This window comes from Sinohyriopsis cumingii, chromosome 12 (assembly GCF_028554795.1).
Source record: "Sinohyriopsis cumingii isolate HCF-2022 chromosome 12, ASM2855479v2, whole genome shotgun sequence".
Lineage (NCBI taxonomy): Eukaryota > Metazoa > Mollusca > Bivalvia > Unionida > Unionidae > Sinohyriopsis > Sinohyriopsis cumingii.
The window spans coordinates 96,237,652-96,265,585 of record NC_142972.1 but is presented as its reverse complement, the minus strand read 5'-3'; the positions used below and the strand labels follow the sequence as shown (position 1 = coordinate 96,265,585).

The 27,934-nt window shown below is 33.6% G+C and overlaps 1 long non-coding RNA gene across 1 annotated transcript; it reads left to right on the top strand.

Moving 5' to 3' along the window:
* The first annotated feature begins 170 nt into the window (after nt 1–170).
* Nucleotides 171–25,135, top strand: LOC149787036 (uncharacterized). Its single transcript, XR_016425248.1, has 2 exons — nt 171–340; nt 24,644–25,135. It is a non-coding gene; the product is annotated as an uncharacterized LOC149787036 (long non-coding RNA).
* Nucleotides 25,136–27,934: the final 2,799 nt, after the last annotated feature.

Below are 27,934 nucleotides of genomic sequence, written 5' to 3'. Positions count from 1 at the left end.
GGATGAATGGCTATATCAAACAGGATGTTGTTTACCGTACTATGTTACACCAAATACATGAAACCTGGCCAAAGTATCTAACTGCTCAACACGTTGTCCCTAGCGACACATGACAAACAAGCAACTGTTCAACATGTTTTACCAATCGACGCATAAAAGGTATCCAACTGTTCAACGCGTTGTACCTAGAGCCGCGTCACAACGTGTAAAGCAAGCTGCTGAAAATAGTGGCAATTATTACAGCGACAAAGTGATATGACAACTAGTCTAGTGTTGATAAAGTGCACATTGGTTTGTGTACTTTTTCTCTATAACACGTGCAGTTTGATATTTATACAAGGTGAGTAGTGTATATTATTTCATATTTTTAATTGCTACGTTATGCTTTTTTCTCCTTTAACAGGTTTGATTGCATGAAATGCTGCTATGTTACCATCTGAAGTAATTGCTATCTTATCCAAACGTCCTTTAATCAATATAAATTACTTTGTCTGAACTATCAACTTAAGACATTTATTTTATTACAAAACCAGTTAACATGATGCCCCAGTGCTAGACATCACTATAAACTGCCACACTGGCGACATCGTAGCGATATGACTGATTTTTTTTTATAAAGCTAAGTTAAAAACTCCTAATCACACACAAACACACACACCTGCATTTCCAGTCAATGGATGAATCAATGGATGTATAAACTAAACTGCTGCATTATTATTATGTCATTAACGCCAGTCGCGCACCATACTTAGTTTACAGTCACGTTTTTTCAAACGCAACCATGCATTCTGCTGAATTTACAGTCACGTCCACTCAGACGATGATTGTGCAACTTAAAACCTCCCAGGAACGTCGTTTCAGACGCTGATCAGGCATCATACTGAGAACTATTTATAAACTAGTTTAATTACTCGTCCTAGGACGGGAGTCGTAAAACAAAGTTTCAACATAAAAATAAAAATGTAAAAATAGACATTTGGAACTCTAGTTTAAAGAAAATTTGAACATACAAATAAAAACGTATTTATTTTGTTTAAACTGCGAAGCCGCGAGTTTCGAACTCACGACCTCCTAATTGGCAGCCGAGATGGAGACACAGAAAAAAGACAAACGCCGAAGTCGGTGTTTATATATAACACAAATGAATTGAAAATTTAGAAATTTGAATACAGCTAAAAGATTGCACATAAAATAGTTCTTGGTTGATGTTTGAAAATACATAGTTCTATTTCTGTATTAAATGTTTTTGAAGCTGACCCGAATAGTATAAATTTCCTTTGACTGCATATTAAATTTCTAGTTATTGTATATCTAGTCACATCCGTTGCCATGCTTCAGGGCAGTTAACAAGAAACTAAACTATAATGCAAAATATCATGTGCCTAGTCAACATATTAAAATATATGCATTCGAGATCAGCCAGCCCATTATAATTCCGCGTAATACCAGCTGCTTGTGTGAAGTGGGGTATTCGTTCTATGATATCGGTCAACCTGCAAAATGTATGCGGCATTCAGTGGTTATCATGTCAGATTCGTGAGCAGAAGAGTGTTGATCATATCAGTGGCGTGTCCTGAAGCAAACCCCTGTATTATGCTTTCTTATGTACGATGTAAATTTAAAATGCTGCTGCACCTTACAACACTAAAACTTAAACCAAGTTAAACATTGTAAACGTCAGACCGGAGCAATGTATTGCAAGTGTCTGACAACTATGTTAGTGTCCGATCGGAACAATTTGCTGTTAGTGCCTTGCTAATGTGCTGCATTTGTTTGTGTTGCTGGTGTTATGTTAATGTGTTGATGGTATCAGATATGGGCAATATATTATGTTATGTAAATATATAATTTTTGACTACCCTTGGTACATTGTTTTTTTAAAAGGAAATATTATAATTTGTATTCATGGCTCTAAATTATGCGAAATATATTTAGTTAATTTTGCCTACATGGCATGAGTCTGTTAAGAGTGTTCTATAAATAGATGATTACGTGTGTTTTACATTACTAACAATAATCTTAATAATAAGATTTAAATAGCGTCTTTGGCTTATGTTCTCGTTCGCTGATACGATTTCGAAGTTTCTAGAAGGATTTAGTAACTTCCCATTAACAGACCAAATCAGTAATGTTATTTGTCACGTGGTGTCTCTTACAAAATACAACGCAATATATGCTGTTTACGAGAAAAGAACTCAGTCAGTTTTATTCCGTTTTTGGAGTCATTCTCACTTATTGTGTTCCTGTTATAAGTCTGCAGACGTGATTTACAGTGTACGTATATATTTTTTTAGAAGAAAAACATTCGTTATGACTGTTCAGCTAAATTTGAAAATGATTATTATATGGACAGTTAGAAGTTATTCTAGGAATTCTGGACAACTCCATCTCGACAACGTTACAGTTCCTGAAGGGGCAGAACATTTCCGTTTTTTAATTTTGTCGGAAATTTTTACTCATTTAGGACTTAGTTTGCATTCTCCCGTTAATATTGTAAGATCCTTTCACATTTTTCTTTATAACCTTGATAGTTAAATTGTTTGGTAAGTTTACAAAACTTTGCTGGTTTTGCTTTTTACTGTTACTTGGTTTTTGGAACACAGAGTCGTTATGGGAAGTTAAGGGCCCGTCCGGGAAAGGAATTTCAGAGAAATTTCAATTGTTTTGAAATTTAAATGGCTTTTATTTCAAAATTTTCTTACCCCCATATATTTTGATTTTATATAGTGAAACCAACAAGCCTTGATAATGTCAAGTAAAGTGAAAAACAGTATGTTGAATCCCATCCAGGAGCGGTTTAAGACCTTGAAAAGGACAAATTGCTTAAAGTTGCCAGACAATATGATCTTTCAGATACAAATTCATCTTTGTTAAAACAAGAAATAAAAAATATCTTGTTTCAATATTTTGTGAAAAAGTAATTTGGACAACAGTTCTTTGGGTGTGATTAGTAAGTCTGAGTCTGGCTCTATCTTTATGGAACTGAAATGAAAATATAAGAATGAAATACAGTTAAGAAAGCATGAGCTTGAAAAAGGGTAATAAAAGAGATAGACAAAACCAAAACAAAAAGAAAGTGAAATGGAAAAAATGTTGCAAAAAGAAGATATGCACATGCAGCAAAAAGAACGAAAAAAGAGACAACTGCAGGAAAAATGAAAAGAGAGACAGCCACTAAAAAGAATAAAGAGATAGGCAGCTCAGATTGCAAAAAAAAGAGATGACAATACAATTGCAAGTTCAAAGGAAGAAAAAGAGATGGATATACAATTAATAATCAAAGAATTAGAATTGGCAAGCGAAAAGCACCCCAATCACGAAAATTCAGTTCTTGTTGTTACGTCCAATATCAGATTAGTAATTCCTTGCAAAGAAAAAGATGTAGATCAATATTTGTCTCACTTTTGAAAAATATAATATCCGATATTTAAAATGGCCAGGAGAGCACTTTGCTTTATTATTATAGAATGTACTTATTGGCAAAGCTTGTGAAGTTTATACTTCAGCCTCAGTAGAAACAAATGTTTATTATGGTTTGGTCAAAGCATGTATTTTGTAGGGATACCAGCTGGTACCGCAGGCATGTGGAAATAGGTTTCGGATTTGCAGAAAAGAGAATACCCAAAAATATATGTCGAGTTTGCTAGGGATACATAACAACTATTTGACAGATGGTGTACATGTAAACAGATTAATACAGATTATGACAAGCGTAAATAATTCATATTAGTTGAAGAATTAAAGAACTGCGTCGATAGTGATGTAAAAGTTTACATTTATGAACACAAGATAAATACCTTAGGAAACGTTGCTCGTACGGCTCATGAATATATATTTCTTGTCACGCAAAGTGTCATCTGTCAATGAATTTCCTGAATTTATTCTCAGCAGACGATTAGCAAGAAACCGATTCCGTCTGAAGCGAGTACTTGAAAATTTTAATCTAGTACAAAAATCATGAGCCCAACGTCTGATAAGGCTGCTCAGAAATCCTTATCTCTTTCTACGTGCACTTATTGCAAGAATACGGAGCGCATTATTTCAGACTGCTTTAGGTTAAACAAATAAACAAAATAATAAAGACAGGGCAGATCTAAATATTCTTGTTTCTCATAAGTTTAGGTTATTGTCATGTATTGGAAACAATACATTTATGAGGCAAAAAACCCACAAATCTAATTATATTATGGAGAAATTATGAACCATTAATGTCGACGGGTTCTATATCACTTTTTTGTTATATGGCCAATCCTATTAAGGGACACATTAGCTTTTCAGATTATTTTATTACCAAATAATTTGCTTTTGTCTAAGAAGTCTTCCTCTTGTGAAAGTGTCCTTGTTCAAGGAATATAGTGCCGCGTTATTCAAATGACTCTCCATAATGTTAATATGTCATCAAACCTAGTTTCTTATCCCGTGGGCTAGTGACTGTTGGCACTGAGATTTATTTGCCCATCGAAGGTATTTATTTATTGTTAGACAATGCCTTAGCTGGATATATCGTTGTGGTTAATCCATTTGTAACGTACGAGCCTTGAATGGATCACAAATTTGATCCTATTTAAAAGTAAATCCTGATTTATACCCAACGTGTGCAGTTACTAGAACTATGACAATATGAACCCTTGGGATTGAGATGGATTAGGAAACTATTCCTTTGGCTAACACGTGTATTAGTGGTGCGTTTGTTGAGATCATTTATGTCACTGTTACTGATCAATCAAAATGTATTGATTGTGATCCTCTTTTACCCCCCCCCCCATTCTCCTAGTTTTAATATGAACATAGTATCACCTTCTAGAGGTGGCTGTGATGCATATATTGACGACATCATTATTTATAGCGATTAGGGTAAGGATCACCTGAAGACTATTGAGAAGTGCTTCGTTCCTTCTTGTGATGTAAATCTGAAAAATAATCTAAGCAAACGTGAATTTGCCGATCTTGTGTCACGTGTTTTGGACATATTATGGGACATCCGAGTTTTGGGTACGTCTGGATATTATCGTAAATTTTACTCAAATTTTTCCATAACTGCTGAGCCATTTACCAGTACACCAAGTAAGAAGGTCAAGATTACTTGGTTTGACAAATATAAGGAGGTATTCTATAATTTGAAATCCATGCTTGAGAGTGCACCAGTTCTTTCAGCTCTAGATTTCAATGAACCATTTAAAATGTATGTTGATCAAGTGATGTGGGATATGGCTGTGGCGTATTAATTCAGAAAGATAAAAGTGTTGTGGATCATCCAGTATGATATTTCTCAAGAACGTTAAATAAGCACCAGGAAAATTATTCCACTATTGAAAAGTAGTGTTAGGCTTTAATTTTAGATTTACAAAACTATGAAGTGTATATTAATTCTGCTTCTTCTCTGAGCATTGCATTCAGTGATCACAACCACTTACTTTCGTCAGCAAACTGAAACATAAATATCGGAGGTTACTGAGATAGAGTGTTTTGATGTTGCAAGAATACACTATCGATATTTGGCATATCAAAGGTAAAGAAATGAAAAGGTAATCACAGATGCACTTTCCCGTTTAGAAGAGTTGTATATTGCTTTATTTTTTATATACATTTTTGTACATTCATTACACCTATTCGTGTGTAATTTCATTATTTTTATTATTTGTGTGTATATTATGGAAAAAGAAAGTATCTTTTCCGTTAAGCTTTGTTTTCCTTATGAGGAAGGTGTTGTGTATATTTTGTCTAATTCCTTCTACGTGCTTTTATCTAATTATCTGTAATGAGATGCTTACATGGGTGGCAATAATCGTTAATAATAGTTTTAAAAATATAATTTAAATGGCATCTTTGGGTTATTTTCTCGTTGGATGGTAGGGTTTTAACGTTTCTAGAATAAGCACCAGTACATTTCCGGTCTTTATTTTTTTATAATGTTTTTTCATTCATTAGGACTTCTATATACTTTCATAAGGATTATTTTTTATTCACTTAATAATACAGTTGGTTACTCCCACATTTTGATTTATAACTTTGCTTACTAAATTGCTAGTTAATTTTTTTAAAATAAATATGTTGGTTTTGCTGTTTTCTGTTAGTTTGTGACAACAGAGTCATGCTAATTGCAAGAGTCAGACTGGAGCTACATATTGGACGTATTGGAATGGAGAAAGATGTTGCTAGTATCATATTGGAGTAATATATTGTTAGTGTCATATTGAGTTGATAGGTTGATAGTGCCATATTGGACATTGTATAGATATCATCAGATTGAGCAATGTGTTGCTAGTGTCCAATCAATCCCTGCTCATTAAATACAAGTCCATAAAAGCCAAATGAGTACAAAGTTATATCAATACCAGCCATTATATACAAGTCCTTGACCTTAATAAAAAGCGGTGTGAGTATCAATATATTTTCATTAAAATGGACGTCCTTGACCTTAATGACTAGACAAACGAATCCAAGAGTACAAGTCATACTAATTCCTGTTGATTAAATGAAAGTTCATGAACACAATGTTACGCTGGTTTAAGCGTACATAATATCGCTCGGACTTGTGCCAGCCAAACTGCAATAATGCTTGCCTATATGAAATTAGGCCCGCAAAATTTGATTGATTATACCTAGGTCTAAGCAATTATTCCGGGCAGAGTTTTATTGATTATATTAAACTATGCTCAACACAGTTTGAATGATTTTACCTAGATGTATGACAGTAAGCCCAAGAGAGTTTTCATACCTGTATGAAATTATCCCGGCAGAGATTGAATGTGTATATCTAGGTGTATGAAATTATGCACGGCAAAGTTTGATTGATTATACCCAGGTGTATACAGTTATGCCCGGCAGAGTGTGATTGGTTATATGAAACTATGTCCAGCAGATTTTAATAAATTTATTCTCGGTGTATGAAATTATGCCCGGCAGTGTTTCTTTGATTAAACCTAGGTGTATAAAATTATCGCCGCCGGAGTTTGATCGTGCCTATGTAATTATATCCGGCAGTAGCAGGTATAAAGAGATTATGAGAGCAATTTTAGGCCTTTCCATCCAGCAACCCTTATTTTACCATAAAAAGCCTTCTGCGTCGATTTATTTAGCGTTCTGCCCACCAACCTAAGTTGCTTTTTTAAAGATAGTTTCAGTTCCTCATAAAATTAACTAATTATGTTTTGCTTCTTGAAAAATGAGATGCCTGCTTAAATGGCATTTCCCATCGCTCATAAGACCCTTACTTCCTACTACTAGTTACAACGGTGTTTTACAAATACCTAATGCAAATGTATTTTCCCCATCAATACAGAATCTTTTATCATCAAAATTAGTCAACCCCTGTTTAATTTTTTTTTATCTGTTTTGATAAGATGCTTATCTGATCTTATTGTTGTCATTTCAGCAATATGATTTATTCTTCACCAAATAGCACTTTCCTGATTAAATCATGTGTAAAAATTGTCTTAACAACAACTTTTTAACACCTTTTGACTTTATCATGGTTTTCTTAACGTTTAAAGACAGCACAGAATACATCTTGCTACGTAGTCGCACAAATTCAATAATCGGTTCGAAACAGAACTCGTCTTTCATCTTACCAGTAATCTTTTTATTTATCGAGTCATGAAACCAATTTTTTTTGCCACATCTGATAAATCAAATGCCTATCTGTTATTATAAATATCTTGATAAACATCATTGTTGACACGATCAACTCCATCAATTTCATACGCAAGAGAATCAGTGTATCTAAACTACAATCTTGCGTTTGGCCACTTATTTTTAACAAACCTGTAATGAAAATCATACATCAACTTTGAGATTTCCAATACAGATGTAAATAGGTTTGTTGAGAGTTAAATTTGTTTTAAATGTTTTGACCATAACGAGATCCTTACTGACAGGTATCATTTTAGCAATTGTTTCTGAAGCAACTAATTTATCACGTCGTTTGATATTATTAACGATAGAAATATCAATTATATTACTAATATTCTCCATCGTTTTAGCGAATACTGAATTGTTCATAAACTCGAAAAAGTATTTATCAAAATCTGTTTTTGCTACAGTTCGCATATCAGTATTAAATTTAAAATAATCCGCCATCAAACGTCATTGTTTCAGTTTTAAAATTCGATAAATTTTTGTTGCAATCACACAATTATCAAACGCTTGTTTCAGTAAATTGTAGTGGCAAATGTAATGTCGTTTACTCATAAATTCGGTATTTATTTTGGCAATGAACAAGGTTTTCCTTGACGATGTTATAATTGTTGCTTTGATAATAATGAATCTGGTGTTATCATTTATTCAGCCATGAAAATCATTGTGTAAGTCGTGTAGTTATTCAGAATATTCTGCATCAATCTCAACAAAATAAGTAAAATCTGCACTGGAAAGATCTTTAGTTAAATCTTTTGTGATTGCAAGAAAATTACTCAGAGATTCCCATCCAACACAATCAGTTGGCATTACTTCTGACATCGCCTAACCATACAAGTTAAATTTGTCGAAATACAACATAAATGTAGTTGGTTTAGTAGACTCAGAATCGGGCAGATATTAATTAATAAAATGAGCATGCTTTTTTATCACAACGCTGATCCGGCCACAAATTTCTTTCTCGATAAAATAGTACATATCAGCGTCAGTTACTAAGTCTAATTCCGCTTTAGTAAGCTTAATTAGAGCATCCCAAGCTAAACCACGTGATGAGAATTACCAGCACGAATCTAATGTATACATGTTTATGCTTGTTTTGCGAAAGCTCTGAAATATATCATTGAACATTAATACGTCCTGAGTTAAATATAAAGCAAGATAATCACCAATACTTTTTACAGCTAAATTCATTCCAAACTATGTGAGCGTGATCAAATTCAGCATTAGTTATGTTTTCAACCGTCAGTGATGAGAAACGTTTCTCATGGTTTGGCAGTAATTTTCATTAAGGCGCTCAAAACTATCTAAATAACCCTATGGTAAAATACCTTTCTGTTTCATCAACTCTGCTCTCTCACCAAAATGTCCCGTTAATGATGGAAAATCCTTACAATTTTGTACAAGTGAATTAAGGGAAAAGTATACAAACTGTAAAATATCGATGAATCGTAATTTTGTAACTGTTAGAGACATATATTTTTCAGAAGTGCTTAGAATACCATCTATTTTACGTCCATCACACAATCTAATAATATCAGGATGACCGAGTGCTGATAATAATAATAAAATGACCATTATAACCTCTATAATAATGTGCAACACAAATAATAAACATAATTTGACAAAAACTGTTTTTCACAAATGTGGCAGCATAAAGACATTTCATACTTCTGTCTCTGTTCTGGTGTTAATGTAATCATTGGAACAGGGCCTGACAGACGCTTAAAAATTGTATCCAACTCAATGAAAAGATTTTTTAATAACCAAACAGCTGGCTCTTCTTCCTTGCTTGTCGATATAATCTAACAGGTTCTAATAACGCAGGGTCAATCATACAATTTAATTTATAAGCAACATACACTGGTACGTTTTTGTGTGTATGTACAGTTTCTTCGCGATCCTACATTATTAATTTCTTCTGGAATTGAATTCTGAATGGACTCAGAATCATACATGATTGTAAATGGAATTACGAACTTCTTCTTATACTTCATAAATTTCAAAACTTTATCTTTATCATTTGGTATCGTTACTCGCTGCTGATGATTACAATAATCATTGTGCTTCAAGAGAAACGATTCTTCCTTAAAACCCAACAAACAATGATAGCAAAAATCCTTCTTTTCCCGATTTTTATTAAACTGTTTACCAACCAACCCATTAAAAGTTTTTATCAGCGCGTATTGTTTCTTATAAATCAATAGATTAACCGTTTTACTGTTAGCTTTATTAGATGTTCTTCTTGGAAATATTTTACAATCGTCATCAACTCAAAAAACATTTGTTCCACCTGGTAATAATTCTAGATTATTTCTTTCTATAAGGTCAATTTGTTCAAACTTCGTTGGAAACTTTATTCCAGCTTAATTTAGTTTCGATTCATGCTCTGTATAATTAGAAACACGATTTAACTCTTTACTTACTGGAAACAATGCTGCAAAAATCTGCCACTCACTAAATTTATCATCATCTGATACAACATTTATACAGCATTGTGAGTTTTTAATATTTTCTGGTAACTCAACAAATTTACCAACGCGTAAAGGGCTGAATTCATGAACGTGTATTAATATATTTTGTACATCGATTAAATCCCATCCCGACCCGGATGATGTGTATTTGTCAAACCAATATCATGTTCTTGAAGTATTTGATCAGCAAGTAGACTGACATTATCATTTAACAAAACAATACGAGGTTTTGGTGCTAAATAGGTCTCAACAAATATGTCAGAATCGACAGATTGCTGAAATAATACCTCAAATTCAAAAATCATCTTAACACTTGGATTGTCAAGCTAATTATAAATAATGGGTTGCTGGATGGAAAGGCCTAAAATTGAGCACATCACCTCCTTCTTTTAATCTACTACTCCAGTATAGTTTGATTTTGTATGCCTAAGTGTATGCTGGTATGCCTGGCAAAGCATTTGCTTCGCATTTTTATCATTTTTATATTATTTGTCTTTGATTCTCTTTATTTCGTACTTTCTATTTGCGTTACATTATCATGTTATTGAATGATAACCGTCAATCAAGACAATAGGGAAGCTTAATCATCTATTTTTTTTTTTGAGGATTCCAAGAGTTTGTGGAAAAGAAAGAAGAAAAGGAATAATGAACTATACCTTCATTCATTCGTATTTCTACACTTAAGATAAACAAAATAAACTTCTGATGTATTGCAGGAATATTTCGTAAACGTCTTTCTAGTGAACACAAGTTTTTCTAAATCCACTGGCGTACTTTTTCCATTTAACAAAAATGCATTTACTGTTCAAATTCTCATTGTATTGACTTCTTTGTCAGAGTTCATATTTGTTTCCTTTATATATAGAATCACCAACCTACCTGTTACTTATATGTGTCACCATATGTAAACTAAGTATTGCTAAGTCATTGTTTATGGATAAATGTTGGGAGTGTTGGGAGAATATCGCTATGATCACAAGGTTTAGTTTGCAGGGATAACGATGGATACGTAAACATTCCTTTGTAAAGAGATTTAGCTTCATCGTGGATATATTTTACCTTGGAAGTAACTTATACTAGTATATATTTACGATTTCAACAGTCCCAAAGAGATTTAGCTTCATCGTGGATATATTTTACCTTGGAAGTAACTTATACTAGTATATATTTACGATTTCAACAGTCCCAAAGAGATTTAGCTTCATCGTGGATATATTTTACCTTGGAAGTAACTTATACTAGTATATATTTACGATTTCAACAGTCCCAAAGAGATTTAGCTTCATCGTGGATATATTTTACCTTGGAAGTAACTTATACTAGTATATATTTACGATTTCAACAGTCCCAAATAGATTTAGCTTCATCGTGGATATATTTTACCTTGGAAGTAACTTATACTAGTATATATTTACGATTTCAACAGTCCCAAAACCTGTTACCTCCTTGATATTATCTGGAAAGACACTACTTTGACTGTTGTAATCGTTACTCAAACATACTCGTAATCGTTTCTTCTCTCTCTCTCTCTCTCATGCATTTAATTATTTTCAAAATCCTCGACAAATATCATTAATAAATAGTTATATCTTTAATCAAGACGATTACATTATATAAATAGTTTGACAGATTCGTTAATACTTGTTCCCTGCATCAAATGTAAATGTCACTACAGTAATTATCAATAAAGTAATCATTTATTCGTTTTGCATTGTAAAGCCACTTTGTTCATATTCCACATATCCAACTCTATCGTCTGTCTGAGCCTTGTCTTAACAGAAAACAAAATAAGTAACACAATATATCAATTCATTAAATATAAGTTATCGTCATTAACGAAAAAGTAAATGAGTACGAAATTATGTCAGTCCAGTTTCATTAAATGCAGTTTATTCAGCGTAATAAATAACAAGTTATATTAGTCCATGTTAATTAAACTCACGTCGATGGCCTTAACACAAATTCATTTGAATACCAAGTCTCTTTTCATTATACACAAGTACTTGACCTTAATAAAAAGTCAAGTAATTACCAAGTCTCTTTTCATTAAACACAAATCCTTGACCTTAATGGCAAGGCAAACGAGTACAAGTTATACCAACCCCTGCTGATTAAATGCAAGTTCATGAATATAACGTTATGCTGGTTTATGCGTGCGAAATATCGCTCGGACTTACTACATGCTAATTGCAGTTGATGAAATTATGCACCGACTTCTTTTGATTGTCGTAAACTACAACGACGCTGGAAACAGACGCTCCGTTGGTCATTAATTCCTCTCAAATTGGATTCTGCAATAGTTATTTATGATGAATGATATCGCGTTCATTGAAACTTTATTCATCATCATTATCTTTCTGTCCGTAAATCGTATATTGACACTGTTAATAATAACACGAAAAGAGATTTTGGACGGAACATTCTATTTTTGAAAGAAAACGTTACCGTGAGACTACATTTACGAGAACAATTATTCAGGTGATTATAATAGCTGTATCATGTTTACCAAGGAGTCGCACCACAACCAATAGATGATTTAGGAGATATGTTAAAATCTTAAAACTAATGGTTACTCGAGAATTGCATGTTCTAAAAGATGTAGTTTTGACGCAGGCAGAAGCACTCACCATCCAACAAAATCCAAAACACGTTTTGATGAAAGCAGGAATAAATCTGTATTGATTCAGACAAGAAAAAATCTCCTAGGGCCCTAAGAGACTCATATCAATTATTTTCTTGCTTCTCGAAGGCATTAATTACTCGTTTACTCCAAAGCAGTAAACGTCATATTGTTTTCGGAATTAGACAATCCTCTGGAAATCAACAGTGATCATAGCCTGATAACATGAGATGGAACCTGTAGCAATGGGCGATAAGACTATTTTCTGTCCAGAACAACCGTCACAGACTAAACGTGAAGAAGAAACGTACACTCGTGATGTCAATATGACCAGACCTAGAATAACACTTGGTCTCCTGCTTTTGTCGTCACATGGCTGACATAATCACAAGCCTGGCTAGATATCATGTTGCTGATGAGTCAAGAAAATAAGTTGGAAATGTAATTAGAGGATGCATAGACTTTCAGAAGAGGCTAGTTTGAGAGAATGGTATGAAGACTTGAGTGACAATTCCCCATCTCCATTGACGTCCTTGGAAACGAAACGCATCGAATCTCTGTTGCAAGAGTACGGATACTATCTGTTCATCGACTTACTTTACACATATTTTCAAGGAACTAGTAGTGTGAACTCATCATTTATCATTACCTGTGAAAAGAATACATATATAGGACTCACAGTTCGTAAACAGCTTCCTGGAATAAAGTGTTTTGGACAAAAGATGTATTTCGTTACTGAAATCAAACAGACGTTCAATCATATGTCATCAACACGGCAAACAGTCATCGACAAGGATCTCACTGGGTAATCGTCTACCTTCCCAACGACCACCGTGTGGAATAGTTTACTTTGTATGGATTATATCCTATGAAAGACGTTATCGTTGACTTTATGATAAAAATACAGTATCAACTCAGTTCATTAATGTGAGATTACAGGGATAAAATTCAACAGTGTAAAGACACTATTGTGTGTATTGTCTTCATCGCCTCATTACTGAAGTCGCCTGAGAATATGTTAAACATGATGTTTCTAGAGCCGATGACAAAATAGAAACCCTTAGTACAGGGTCTTGTCATCAAGCAATTGATCCAACGGTTATTCGTAATTTGGAATTGTCTAACAACTGATGCATATGAGTGATATATAACAGGTATAAAAGAGTGGAAAGCACACAACATTTGCGAATACTAGGCCCGTTAAGTATAGCCTCAGACTTTTCTTGTAACAACCAAGAGCAGGTTCCTATTAAGTTTGATTTAAGGTTTGGAAGTATTTTAAACAATTGACTAACAGGGGAATATATTATTGTGTGTAATGATAAAATTTACGTCAAAGTAGCGATAGTTTTGGTCATTTCATTTCAAGTTGCATCCATGTCTTGCTCAGTGTTTCTTAGCTCTATATGTACCCATGCACTTTGTATTAAGTAGGTGATTTCCGGACCGCACATGAACCGGAACATGCCTATTGCTAGCACAAATAATCGTTTAAAGTTTTGTTTTCACAAGACACAACTGGCTCTTTCTTGCGACGAATTCCACTCTTGATCTGAATGTGATTTAGAAAACGCTAACAGTGAAATAAAATTCTAAAAGTTAGAATCACTGTGAATATGCAATATGTTACTCAGTTAAATCAAATTCCAATTTACGATTATTAATACAGTGTACGAACTCAATGACACGTGAAAGGACAACACATATGCTGTAATAAAACCGTGATATGCAGTAAAAGGTATTGTTTATATTTAGAATGTTGTAACATGCTGAACTTTATGATGGATGTGAGTGTTACTTTTTCAATTTTTTGCGATATAAGATAATTCTTGCGAAATTCCTAAAATATTATATTAAAGTAAACGTTTAATAGTTAACGTCCTGTACATCTTTAGTTTTTAATTTGATCGTTTTCTTAACAGAACTATATTCATTGATTAATTAACTATTATAACTGTTTCTTTATTTTATTACGGAATTAATTGATTCGTTTCTGGCATAATTTATGTATTAAATTACGTACCCACTTTTAAGTAAATTTCACAAACACTTAAGGGAATTAGTCAGTGATAGAACGCGTGAAATAAAATGAAGACCAACAATTATAGCATTACTAGCTGGAATGATCTATCTTGCAAATATTTTTCATAATTCTCGATTTTAAAATAAAATAAATAATGTAAAATTCAGAAATATTGTTGATATAATCAACCCAGTTATTAGTGTCTCGAGATAAATATAAAATAAAACACATATATACACCCCCTCCACGAAAAACAAATATTCAAGGAGAATTGTGCGAGAATGGGCTTAAATTATAATAACGATCAATCTATATTATACTTAATTTAAAAAATATTGTTTTACAGTGATACACTATTGACCTAAATATATCTGCAGATAAATGACATGTACAGTATACGTGTGCCTTTTTATAGTACTAGAGAGGAATGCTAGGTGATAAGATAACATAATATGGCCACGGTCACTAAAACTGTAATGCACACATTTATTCCTAGGAACATTATTAGCAGAAACTGCAATGTTAAGGTACACCTTACTGCTAAGATAAACATTACTGAAAGAATGCTCTCTTTCCCTCTCTCTCTGTCTCTCTCTCTCTCATATTTTTGTTTATTGAATATGTGTTCTTTCTCTCTCTGACCTTTTTCATTGGATCTTTCTAACCATTCTGCCTAATGTTTAAGCTACTACTACTACCATTAATACTACTATTACTACTACTGCTACTACTACTACTTATTATTATTATTATTAGTAGTAGTACTAAATGAAGTTGCACATATTCAGTTCACCAGGTAAAGAGAAGAAAATATTTGTAACTTGTGCTTGAATATATAACGGGATTGGTAATGTGTTAAAAATTGTAACGTTGAGGCAAGAATGAATAGTCCTAAAATTTGGACGAAAACAAATGTATATTGTTGGACAGGTACCACTCAAGAACATTTGGAGATCATGATTACTAATACTATTGGATAAATGTCACATAGATTTCTTTTTATTTGCTTCATTACACTTTCTACTTTCTGCTGCAGCTGTAGTTGTTGCTGGAAGAATTAATTTTATCACATGGGTGGAATTCTCCTAGCATGGATGAGGGTCCACGGGGTGGGGGGGGGGGGGCGGAGTGATCTAAGGTGTTCACCTCTACAGATCACTCATACATCTCACTTCGCTCAGTTCAACCGACGAGGGTATTGAGAAAGCTTGCCAGTAGCTTCCCATGGGTTCGTGGTTCTCCCCGGGGTCTCTCCGGTTTATTCCTCCAAGAAATATATTGGTTGCCGTGTAAATCATATCATGTGCTAAACAAAAGCGTTAAACTCACAAAAACCAAAACTAACATGTATGCATAATGAAAATCTATTTTCCTCCGGAACGAAAAATGAGGGTCAAGGTCAATATGGGATATTGTGGATAGCGATGTAACTTTCAAACTGGATAGCACTCATTGACAAGTTCATATCCTTAAGATAAAGCGCACAAGCTTGGGTGTTTGCATAGACTTCAGATAATGTTTAAACAAATATTAACGTTGAAGGAACAATGGTTGTGATGACAAACGTACTGGCAATACAGAGCATCGGAACTATGTGCTGTCGATAGCTCGTACAAATAAAACAGATATAAAAATGAGAATAAATAAAATCTTCTCTTATCCATAACATTATTCGAGATAAACATAAGTAAATGATTTACTCCTCGACTCAGCTATAATCTCGAATTGATTTATCAATCCTAAATAATAACGAGTAGATGAACCTGAAATAACAATTATAACAGTCTCTTTTTCGAGTCGATCTCGGACAAAAAATAGTTGTACATGTAGCTAGGTCGATCAGTGTGAAATATCCTGTTTGCATGACACTAACTTCAATCACTCTCCGCAGTAGAACGTAAATATCTTGCTGTTATTGTTTATTACAGTGATTCTTGTGAAAGAATGCTCGAGCGATAACGGAAGTCAAGGAGGTTGTGCTACATTGTCTGTGATATGGTCGAAGTAGAGGGTCAACATGGTCCCTAATTAGGATAAAAGACAGTTGTGATATGGGATAAGGATTTTCCGCATCGGCGTTCCTCCCATACCGGAAGGGAGTGTGAATCTCTGACTGTAAAACAAGAATAGGGGATTGGTCTTAATTAGGGATTGTACGACAATAGAACAAATAAAAAAAAATTAGTTCTTTAGATTAATGAGCGCTATAGTGGGGGTTGGTCTTAGTACCGAGATTGCCCCGCGGATGGGTTTCACAGTATATGGTATCAATATAAATGCAATTTAGGTGTTTCTACATTATTTGCCTTTAGTGTGTATACCTGTTATTTTTTATTGTAAACTTAAGAAATCGACTTTTATAAACGTTATAGGGCATGGGAACCACTAAGGAAAAAATGTTATTTTTAAAGTATTTACTGATGAATATATAATGCTAGAGGTCTTGTGAAAAATCTCTATCTGTCTAGATTTCAAAAGTTTCACAAGCAACCGTCACCCTATGAATTTGTACATTTTTGCTTGCTGTTACAACACTGCAATATGATTAGTAGCCTCAGTGTGATAATAGTTGTTTCTTTACCATCAGATATTTAACAAAATCGCAATTATTCGAGGAATCCGGTACACAAAAACTCTTACTAAATTAATATAAATGCATAGAAATACTCTAAAATTGAAACATTCGACTATTGTTCCTTTTCTTAACTGTAGATTTTGTTTTCTTGAAATCAGATATAATGTATTTTAGCAGCTAACAAGATTCGTTTATTTGTACTTTTGCTGGTAGAAGGCAGACATAACTAGACTTTAATGGTAAATAAACACAAGCACATGTTAGGCCTACTTTTACAAAATTCGAATAATTTCCAATGCTAGATACCAACATCCTGGTTTCAAAAATGTATCCATGAAAAAGAAGTTAAATGTTTCTCATCATTAAAAAAAATGCTCGAATCGATTGGCATTATTAGAAATAATAATTATTAGAAATAAATCCTGATAATTTTGGCACAATGAAAATTCATTCATATGTATCATGCAGATATGCATTGCATGTTTAACAATTAATAGAAACGTAACATTATATATGTTTGCATAATATATTACGATAATCAGTAAATCCCTTTTTTTTCTTTGTTGTTACAAAATCGCACACAAGTTCAATGTTAGATGTAAACAGTTTTCCAAGAATCTGGTTTACAAATTATATCCGGGAAGAAAATATTATATGCCTCTGATACCTTAAACACCTCAACTGGAAATACTGGAATGACAACCGATACCGCAGTCTTTCGTCAAAATGGCAAATCAGTATCACGTATTATGCAGAGACATAATAATAAAAATGCAATGATATAGACTTGATTTTGAATAACAATGTTCCCAGATATATATTATGAAACCATTTAGCTAAATTTTATCAGTAAATCATGTTTTTTTCTTTCTATTTTGTAAATTAGGCAAGATTGAAATGTTGGATGGAAAACATCAACCTATGAACTGGGTTAGAAAACATTATATATGACAATAATTATATCAAAATCTGCTGGACGCGGTTAGAACGTCATCCTCGGATGCGGGAGGTCGCCGGTTCGAGCCCCGACCGAGACACACCAAGAATTTATAAAAATGGTACAAGCAGATGCCTCGTTTGGCGCTCATCATTAAGACGTTAGTGTAATGACTGGTCTGCTTGGTGTCAGGATAATGTGTGACTAGGTAGGACGTGATAAAACATGTCTGCGGCATGATGCCCCGGAGCTAGACATCACTATAATGTGCCACACTGCAGACATGGTAGAGGTATTATGAAAATTGTTAAAGTTGCTTCAAAAATGTATTTAAAAAATCACAAATTTCATTGGATCATCAGTGTTCTTATAAATAACTTTTGATAAATATTAGATTCAAAGCTCTCTCGGTAAATCTATGAAATTTTACTATATTTGATACTTTCTTAAAAATAAAACAGCGAAAAAATATTTTATTGCTCACAACACATTCGTTTAATGATTCACGTTTGAATCCAGAAATTAAACAATAAATGTCACTTTAATGGCACAAAGATTTCATTGGTGTTTCAAAGTATACTTAAGTAGAAGCAAAGGTCCTTTTATGTTATCATATAGTTTTTGAGTAATTGTGCTGACAGGGTATTTATCACAAAATGATCATAGTCTTCAAGGTAACAAAAACTAAAACCAATGTCTCTGTGTAAAATTATGGTTTGTGAAGGACAATACACAGCTGCGCACTATGGTTTCATTGACAGATCACGACCATGATATAGTCATTAAAATATTTACATATTCAGATCCGAATCTCTGTAGTGAAAGAATAAAATAACATGACGTAACACAGGACTGAAAGGGAACTGACCATTTCGATAACAAAAAAGAAAACAAACAAATAAAACAACAACAACAAAATAATAATAATAATAATAGCAGTGTTCTGAAAATGCAGTTATCATATTGTTACAAACTGGGTTTATTTTCTTGAGTACTATCGTCATGATCCAAAGATAAGAATGATTTCATATATTAGCACTAACTGTTGGACACATATCAGAGCTTTAAACTATTTTTAAAATTGTTTTAAACAATTACTGGGATTTATTTGAAATGTGTAATATTCTATTCTTTAACATGAATGAATAGGTGTTGAACCTTTCGCATATTTTAATACTTAACATATATTTATTTTTGTTGTTGTTTTAATCAATATGGCTAGATGAAAGAACAAATATCTGCTAATCAGACTCTACTGTCATATTTGTTTGTCAACCTTAACCTTGAAGCAACAAACAAAAACGCTAATGTTACTGTTAACGTTTTTAATTAATACCTAGGTTCTGGGGAAACGACAAACGTAAATACTGATAATCCCTAGGTATTGGGGCAAAGACAAATGTAAGTACCTGATAATCGCTAGGTTGTGGGGCAAAGACAAATATAAATACCTGATAATTTACAGATTTTGGGGCAACGACAAAATGTAATTACATGATAATCGCCAGGTTTTGAGGCAACGACAAATGTAATTACATGATAATCGCTAGGTTCTGGCTCAACGACAAATGTAAGTACCTGACTAAGATTATTGCTCTGTTCTTCTCATGTATGTTCATGAAAAATGTTAGAATTGTACCTAACTATTCACGTGGTTTTAAAGAAATATATAGTTAATATTATAAGAAATATGAATTTTGATTGTGTGGGTACCGATTAAAATATGCAATACAAGATAAATATATCTGCCAAATGCTAATTTAGCTGGATCGCATTGTAAAATGTATTCAATTATTAGTGTCTGGTATGATCACAATGCGTGTGTGTTTGTGTGGGTGTGCGTGTGTGATGTGGATTTGTAGCGTAATTTTAAACATTTGTGCAGTAATATCACTACGATATCTGCAGTGTGGCAGTTTATAATGATGTCTAGCACTTCAGCATCATGCCGCAGACATGTAGCATGATGACGGAAGTGTTTTGCTTTTTCTTCTAAGTGAAAAGGTTACAAAATTACTCTAACCAGTAATGATTGCGTTCTACACGGTGTGCCCCTACAATCCTTGAAAATTAGATATAAATATATGTATATGCTTAATTTGGTCAGATCGCTCCGGTGGCCTAGAGGTTCTAGCGTCCGCCTGGAATGGGGAAGGTAGCGGGTTGGTACCCCGGCCGAGTCATACTAAAGACTTATCAAAGTGGTACTCGCTAGGCGCTCAGCGTTAGGATTTTAGTGTTAGGACGGGTTGGCCTGGTGTCAGGAAAAAAATGTCTGGGTGAATTGTTATCCTATAATTGTTGGATTAGAAATTATATTTAAAGTAAAAACATTGATGATAAATCTGACAAAGAACATTTAAAACGTTTCAGCTCATTTTTGGATTTGGTGTGTATCATCCATGGAAATCTGCGCTACATCGCTGTGTTTGGCTCATTAGTCATTCTTCTGGTAATTGAAGCACCTCGTAACGTTCCCCTATTTGGATTTGTTTCGGGAAAGGACATTTTATCTCGAGGACTGTTTTTTTTTTTTTCTTTCTTCATTAAAGCCAGATGCTGCGGATTCTGATCTAATGGCAAGCCTACCATTATTTATTTTCTTTTATAAACATGCCAGTCTGCTTGTCAGTAAGCTGGCTATGGAGTATGCGTTGCTCTTGTAGAGATACCTATGGTACGAATGACATGGAGGAATGGGAACCAGTCTGGTCACATGCAATTGAAAACATTTTGTCTAACTCAAAATAACTTTCATTGAAATGCTAAACATGATTTCAAAAATGACAACTGTTGCCATGAAAGGGGGTGAGTTGCACTGTGCAGTGTTTGTAAATTTGACTATGATAAGGTAGAGAGGTTTCCTGCATCGCCTAATATCTATGCAAGCAAATATATAACGTTTAGACAATTTACTTTTTATTGAGAAATTATTGTCACCATTTTTATATTTCCATTTTGTGTTGTTAAATATTACACTTGAAATATGATCACCTCGGTCTCTACCACCATACCTAATGCTGAGGTCCCACATGACGTTTTATCCCATCAATTTCATTCAGGAAATGTTTTGAAACTTCGTATCTTGGACTGTAACTGGCTTGTGTCTAACTTACTTCAGTTTAAACGTATATGTATCCTGAAGGAATTGTAAGTAATTTCTGTCATTTAAATCTCCTTTTCTGGAGTAAAATATGCATATATTGATAGTTACCTTGACCTTTTTACTCACTGGCTGCATAATAAGTCAAGGCCGATTATATATTTCAATCATAAATTGAAGAGAGATAAATGGTGCATAGCCTAGTTTTTGCTGAAAACCAGAGAGACACTGTTTCATCGATGGAATTTCATTCCTTTTATAGACTTAAGTTTGGAAAACCCTTTACCTTTACTGAAATTAGAACCTGACACGTTGGTAAAAACAACTAGTTGTAAAAACATGCTTCAAACACATGTAGATCCAAAACGTGCAGTGGATAATGGTTTTTCTACACAAAAGTTATCATCAGATATATGCCTATACTGATAAATACAGGTTGATTATGAGCATTCAGAAATACAAAGTTCTTGAATTTTCAATATCGCCACGTATGCATATATTTACAATGATAACTGAATTAGTACATTGAGTCCTTAATCCTCTCGAAGTTTGGACAACTCTATCTCAATGACTTCATTATGCAGGATTGTTATTTCGCGTCATTACGACGAAAGGGTAAGTATTTAACAAGAATAATGAATTATTTTTTTTTAATTTACCATAGTCTAATAAATATAAAAAGATCAGCAGAGATGCACATAGGATATACTATGTCATACGGATCCATTCCAATTAACTTGGATATAAAACAAGTTTCAATCTTATTGCTATGGTTATTAATGCTTATAAAGCAACTAATACATCAAGCTAATAGAATAGGTTGGGAATATTGCCTTGCTTTTGAATGTCACTAAAATACCTTCTCTGGGACATACATGATGGCCAGTTCAAGCTTGTAGTAAAATTAACTCTGTGTGTTCTATGTCCTGTCAGGGCAGTATTGGGGTTTGCTGCCAAAATCACTATGAGCTATGATGATTCACTACCCCTGGGAAAAATGTTATCACTTGTACAGACCCAAACTACCATTTGTTTTAAATACCATTCATTAATCAACTTTTCTGTCTAAAATATGTCAAACTGTGTTTTAAAACTTGTATGAACATTTAAGTTTTCAAAAAAATTTAGTTTTTAAAATTTAAATGTTTATTTAATTTGCCATTAAAATTTATCAATATTTGTAACTTTCAAACATATTTTCAGACAGGGCTTATCTTGTATTACAATTAGGTTTTAACTGCATTGAAAAATTCCTATAATTAAGGAAGATATAGCAAATTTAGTTTTGATTTCTCAAGAGCACTTGGACCAGAACTTGCACCCTGTGGAACACCAGCACTACATACTTTCTGACAGGTGTCACATGTTTTGTTTCCAAGGAAATTCAAAAGACTTCATGTATAAAGTTGAAATAGGTGTAGCATGCAAATATAAAAGTTTTACTAAAATTGGCATAAAATCTGGGGCCTGTCAGGGCAATATTGGAGTAAAGTTTAAATTGGTATAAAATCTTTATTATTAATGATAGACACATGAAATTGCAATATGTCATGTATATTGACTTTGAAAAAAGAAGAATGAAATTAAAAGTAAAAAATTAATTTTTATTTTAAAAATTAATAAAATTTTTAAAAAACTTTTTAAAAAAATAATTTCCCCCTAAAATGCACATATATATTATTTTTTGGAATGATATTAAATGTTATCAGCATGTATATATTTCTACACCAAATACAAGCTCCAATGTTGGATTTTTGTCACATTTTGTCAGAGAAAATATCTTTGTAAGTCACAATGAGACCTTCATTTAAAATACACGAAGACAAAATTATAATTTGTATTGGCCATTCAGGCTATTTATTAGAGGTCCAAGCAGTTAATTTATGTGTTTATGACAGGGTCACTTCCTGAGTAACACACAGCTGCTTGTATAGCCTTCAGTAATTGTTTATGAACATAGTTATAAGGTATTTAGCGAGAGGACAGCGATGAAAACTTTATACTAGAACCTCCTCAAGTTCTCTGCTAAATCATTTTAAACTGTCTGGGAATGAAATACAGGTCAAAGGGATAAAATATGCTTTCCCCAGGTACATTTACCCTTGAATGTAAGAAAACAGCAAAATGATGTAAGTTGAACACAAAATGCATTCCATTTTATTGTTCAGTTTGGTTAAGATATTGATTGGTGTAGTGCGGCATTGTGGCCTATATGATGTTATGGGAATTCTAATGATCCATCTTGCTTTAATATGCATTATTAATTATTAATGATAATTGGTAACTGACACTCTAAAGATTACATAAGAAATACTCAAACAGATTATTTGAATTTAACTTTGTACAACTTATCTTAACATGGTTACATATCCCACATAAACAAATATCCATACATTTCAGAATGTTTGGGATCAAAAGATCACATTCAGTTCATCATATAGGCTGACATTGTACCTATAGTGAATCTGTAAGGCACATTTCTGGCTGTGTGCACTGAAAATATCCTAAAATGTTATTTTTGTCATGAATATGCCTATGTATGGTAACATATTTCAATTTAGTACTTTGACAGAGTGCGGTATTGAAGCATCAGCTGATATCTGATTCATTCAATCAATGAGCTTAATAATTGGTAACCAACACTCTTAAAAATACAATATAAATGTTCAAATAGATCATTTGAATTATGTTTGCACATTTGATCTTAACAATTACATTGTATATGTCCCACATATGCAAATTTCCATCCTTGTTTACAAGTTTTGGGGATCAGAATTTCACATTTAGCTGATGATATGGGATTTATTGGTACCTATAGTTGATCTGTGTGACCACATTTGGCTGTATTCACTTGCAGTATCCAAAAATTGTTATTTCCCTCATGAATAAGATTGCTTATATTACTATATTCTAATTAAGTACATTGTCACTTGACTTTCCTGTATACTGGTATGCACTAATGTTTGCACCAATGATCAAACCTCACCGCCCCAACATTGCCTTAAACTTTATGATACACAGTCTACCTGATTAGTTATTTAACTTGTAAATGGCTAAATATGCTTCTAGAAACCTCCTATATTTTTAGGATGAATTTATCACTTTAATACATGGCCATTGCTTCACATTTTTGAGTGTCACTCTGTCAAGTTTAATATTTTGATCCATGCTTGCAACCTTAATGTTATTTTGAAATCACCATATCTAACACATTTTAACTTCATTTACATAGATCTTACTGTTTTCTAGAATTAAGTGAAACATATTGTATCTTTTCAGGTCTAGCCTGGTATCTGCAGCAAAGTGTTAGAGTTGGATCAGCTTGGAAGCTTTCCAGTAGTCTGGTGATGATAGCAAGGTTTCATAAGGGCACGTGCAGTGTACTGCCATAAGTGACCAAGATTAGTTCATATCACCACACTGATATATAGCACTTCAAAGACATGGCTTAGGTCTTCACGAGAGCGATCAGCACCATTTTTCAGTAATGTAGAGCCTCCCTAGAAACTATTTTGCTATCACATTGCCACCTTTTGTAGTTATCGACATTGAAATGGAATGCATTTTTGCTATAAAACATGGTAGTGGTCCCATCAGTACTTTAAATCTGAATGTGCTATTAGTTATGGAAACAACTGCCTAAGTACCCAACACAATAAATGTGGAACATAGCACCTGTCATTGTTTCTTTAGTGTGTACACCTATATGCATCTGGACAGGCATATTAAGGTTTGCTGCCAAAATCACCATGAGCTATGATGCTTCACTACCCCTGGGAAAAATGTTATCACTTTTACAGACCCAAACTACCATTTGTTTTAAATACCATTCATTGGTAAACCATTCTAAAATTTGTCAAACTGTGTTTTAAAACTTGTATGAAAATTTAAGTTTTCAAAAAAATTTAGTTTTTAAAATTTAAATGTTTATTTAATTTGCCATTACAATTTAATTTATCAATATTTGTAGCTTTCAAACATATTTTCAGACAGTGGGTAAAACATACACGATCAGACATAGAAAGTGAGGCGGTAAAGCCTCCACAATCACGCGTGCAAGGGGAAGGTGTGAAACATACACAATCACACATTCAAGGGGCCATATAGACAAGTACACATACAAATGAAGGTAACAACACACAAACACAAAGTCACACAAACAAAGATAAGTAGGTATAACCCATAGAGATGAATACATACACAAGGAAGTTTACAATAAAAGATCAGAATTTTTTCTAAGACATTGTGTTGGCCATGCATGGAGCCGTTGTTTAGGTCTTGAAAGGTGTCTGCTTTTGTGATTGCACCATAGAAATGGGCTCTGCAAGTAGTATAAATAATCCCCGCTTGTCTTTCTTCAGTTCGTCTAATGAGAATGACAGACTCATGTTGGGTTGTTTCTGTCGCAGCTGGAGATGCTACCTCTTAGTTATCTCTATAGCATCGAGAAAGGTGAAACTTGTCATCTCTCCTTTCATCTATTTCATCCATTATTCCATCGTCTTTTCATCTGCTAAGACCTCGAGAATAATGTATCTGACCATCTTGAAAAAGACACAAACTCTCTTGACAAAATGTTTTCCTTCTTCTGTTCAAATATTGTTACTTCACCTATTATTTGCTTACAACTCGCAGCCCCGTCCCCGCAAAAAGAACTACGAAAAATGTCTCCCAAAAATATAATCCAAGAATAGGTGTAAGTTGCCTTTTAAATATTTCAGTCATCTTCAATGTTTCAGTCATCCTAAATGCTGCTACGACATAGTGATACCATTGAAACATTTCGGTTGAGACGTTGATTCCAATTACTAAAATTTGAATTAAGTTTAAGTTACAATCGAAAACAGGTTTCCGACGGCCAGACTGACAATCCTCATTATCCTTTTCAAGAGCCAGATAACAAACCAAGTGTAGCCTTTTAGGGCAGCTGGTCTCGAGTGACTTTTTTTCGTGGTTGGATGCCTCTGATGCATGAGACTAGTTCTTTCATCATGTTTCATCACCTCCTTGGTTCTTCTTCAACCAGAAGCTGGTAAGTCTATCAACCTTTTACAGTAAGTCGAATCTGGGTTTTTCCACACCAATATTTAACGCATGCGCAATCAACGTAGGACAACTTTCAAGTAATTGTCATGAACATAGTGTACGTTCGTGAAGAAAGTTTCAAACAATGCTTAAAGGTTTGACATCTGTACACCCTTCACATAAATAGTGTGCTTAAAAATCATGAGTCATTAGTTCAGCAACCTGCCTAAAACAGAAAAGTAGATATGAGCACAAAAAGCATCAGAGAGGTGTTGTAGCTGTGTGGGGTAGGTGGCAGCTACATTGGGGAATTAGCTGGTAGAGCCAACAAACAAACATCATGGTTACATATTTAATTCAAATTCAAAAGCTCTCCCTCTAACCATTTCTGCCTCTGTATGTATATAGACCATTCTTAATGAGATCCTCATGAATATTAATGTATCGCGAAAACAAGGCTAAGATAGGCAGATTGAGAAAAAATATGGCATCCTACTGTACATCGAGTAACGATCTGAGCTGTTTGCCAGATATTTCTTTTACATTCGTTTGTTATCCACCTTCTCTGCAATCGGTTGTCTCGCTGCAGGTGGTTTTCTTGCTTTCCCTTCAGTTGTCCAAGTAAAAATTGATGAAATAGCATCTCGTTTTAAGCAACGTCTGTTGGGTATCCATCTATAGTCCTGTTGCTTAAAGTGTCTAGAACACACATATATACAATCATTTGCTTCATCGACAGAATCTATTTTGCATTTGGATTTCTCTTTTTTACATCATTCAGTTGCAAGAAAATATAAACACACCAACAATCATCCAGTTTCTTACCTTAAAATTCGGCCCTTCATCACGACGTATTGCAACAATCCATTTTCTACAAAGCTCCATCTTCTTCACTGATGGAATATGGTGGAAGCTTAAATCTATGTGAATTCTAACATTCCCATTGCACAATGGAACACAACAATAATTGTCACGATTTTTTCCGTTGCCGTTATCAACTGTAGCAGCCATGGTTGCAAGGTAAAATGAAGCTGGTGCCTATCTTAGCCTCGTTTTGGATTCGTTGACCTAGGGTCACATGAATACATGAATACATTCTGAGAATGGTCTATACCAGCCTAGCAGACTTCACAGGAGACATCATGTTATCATATTTCTATAACTTGCTTGATTGTTTCTGGTACATAGATCTGTGTTTCCTACATTAAACTAAACATCTGATATCTCACTAATGATCTGTCAGGAAGTTGATTTGAAAACAGATAAATGATTTTATCTGATCAGACTCACACTCACTTTCAACCTCTTCCTCAAAATATAAATGTTAAATAAATGTAGTCCAAGTGTAAGGGGTTGGCAAAGATTGTCAAAGTATAAAATATCTATTTCTTTAAAATCTGTATAAAAGATACTCTTGCTAATTAGAGAAACTTAATCTAATATCTTGTCTCTAATATCATCAGCATTTTCAAAATCTAAAACTAATTGTAAGTCCTGTAAATAATCATGTAATTAAGTTGCATAAATACAAATGCCTGTTCTAAC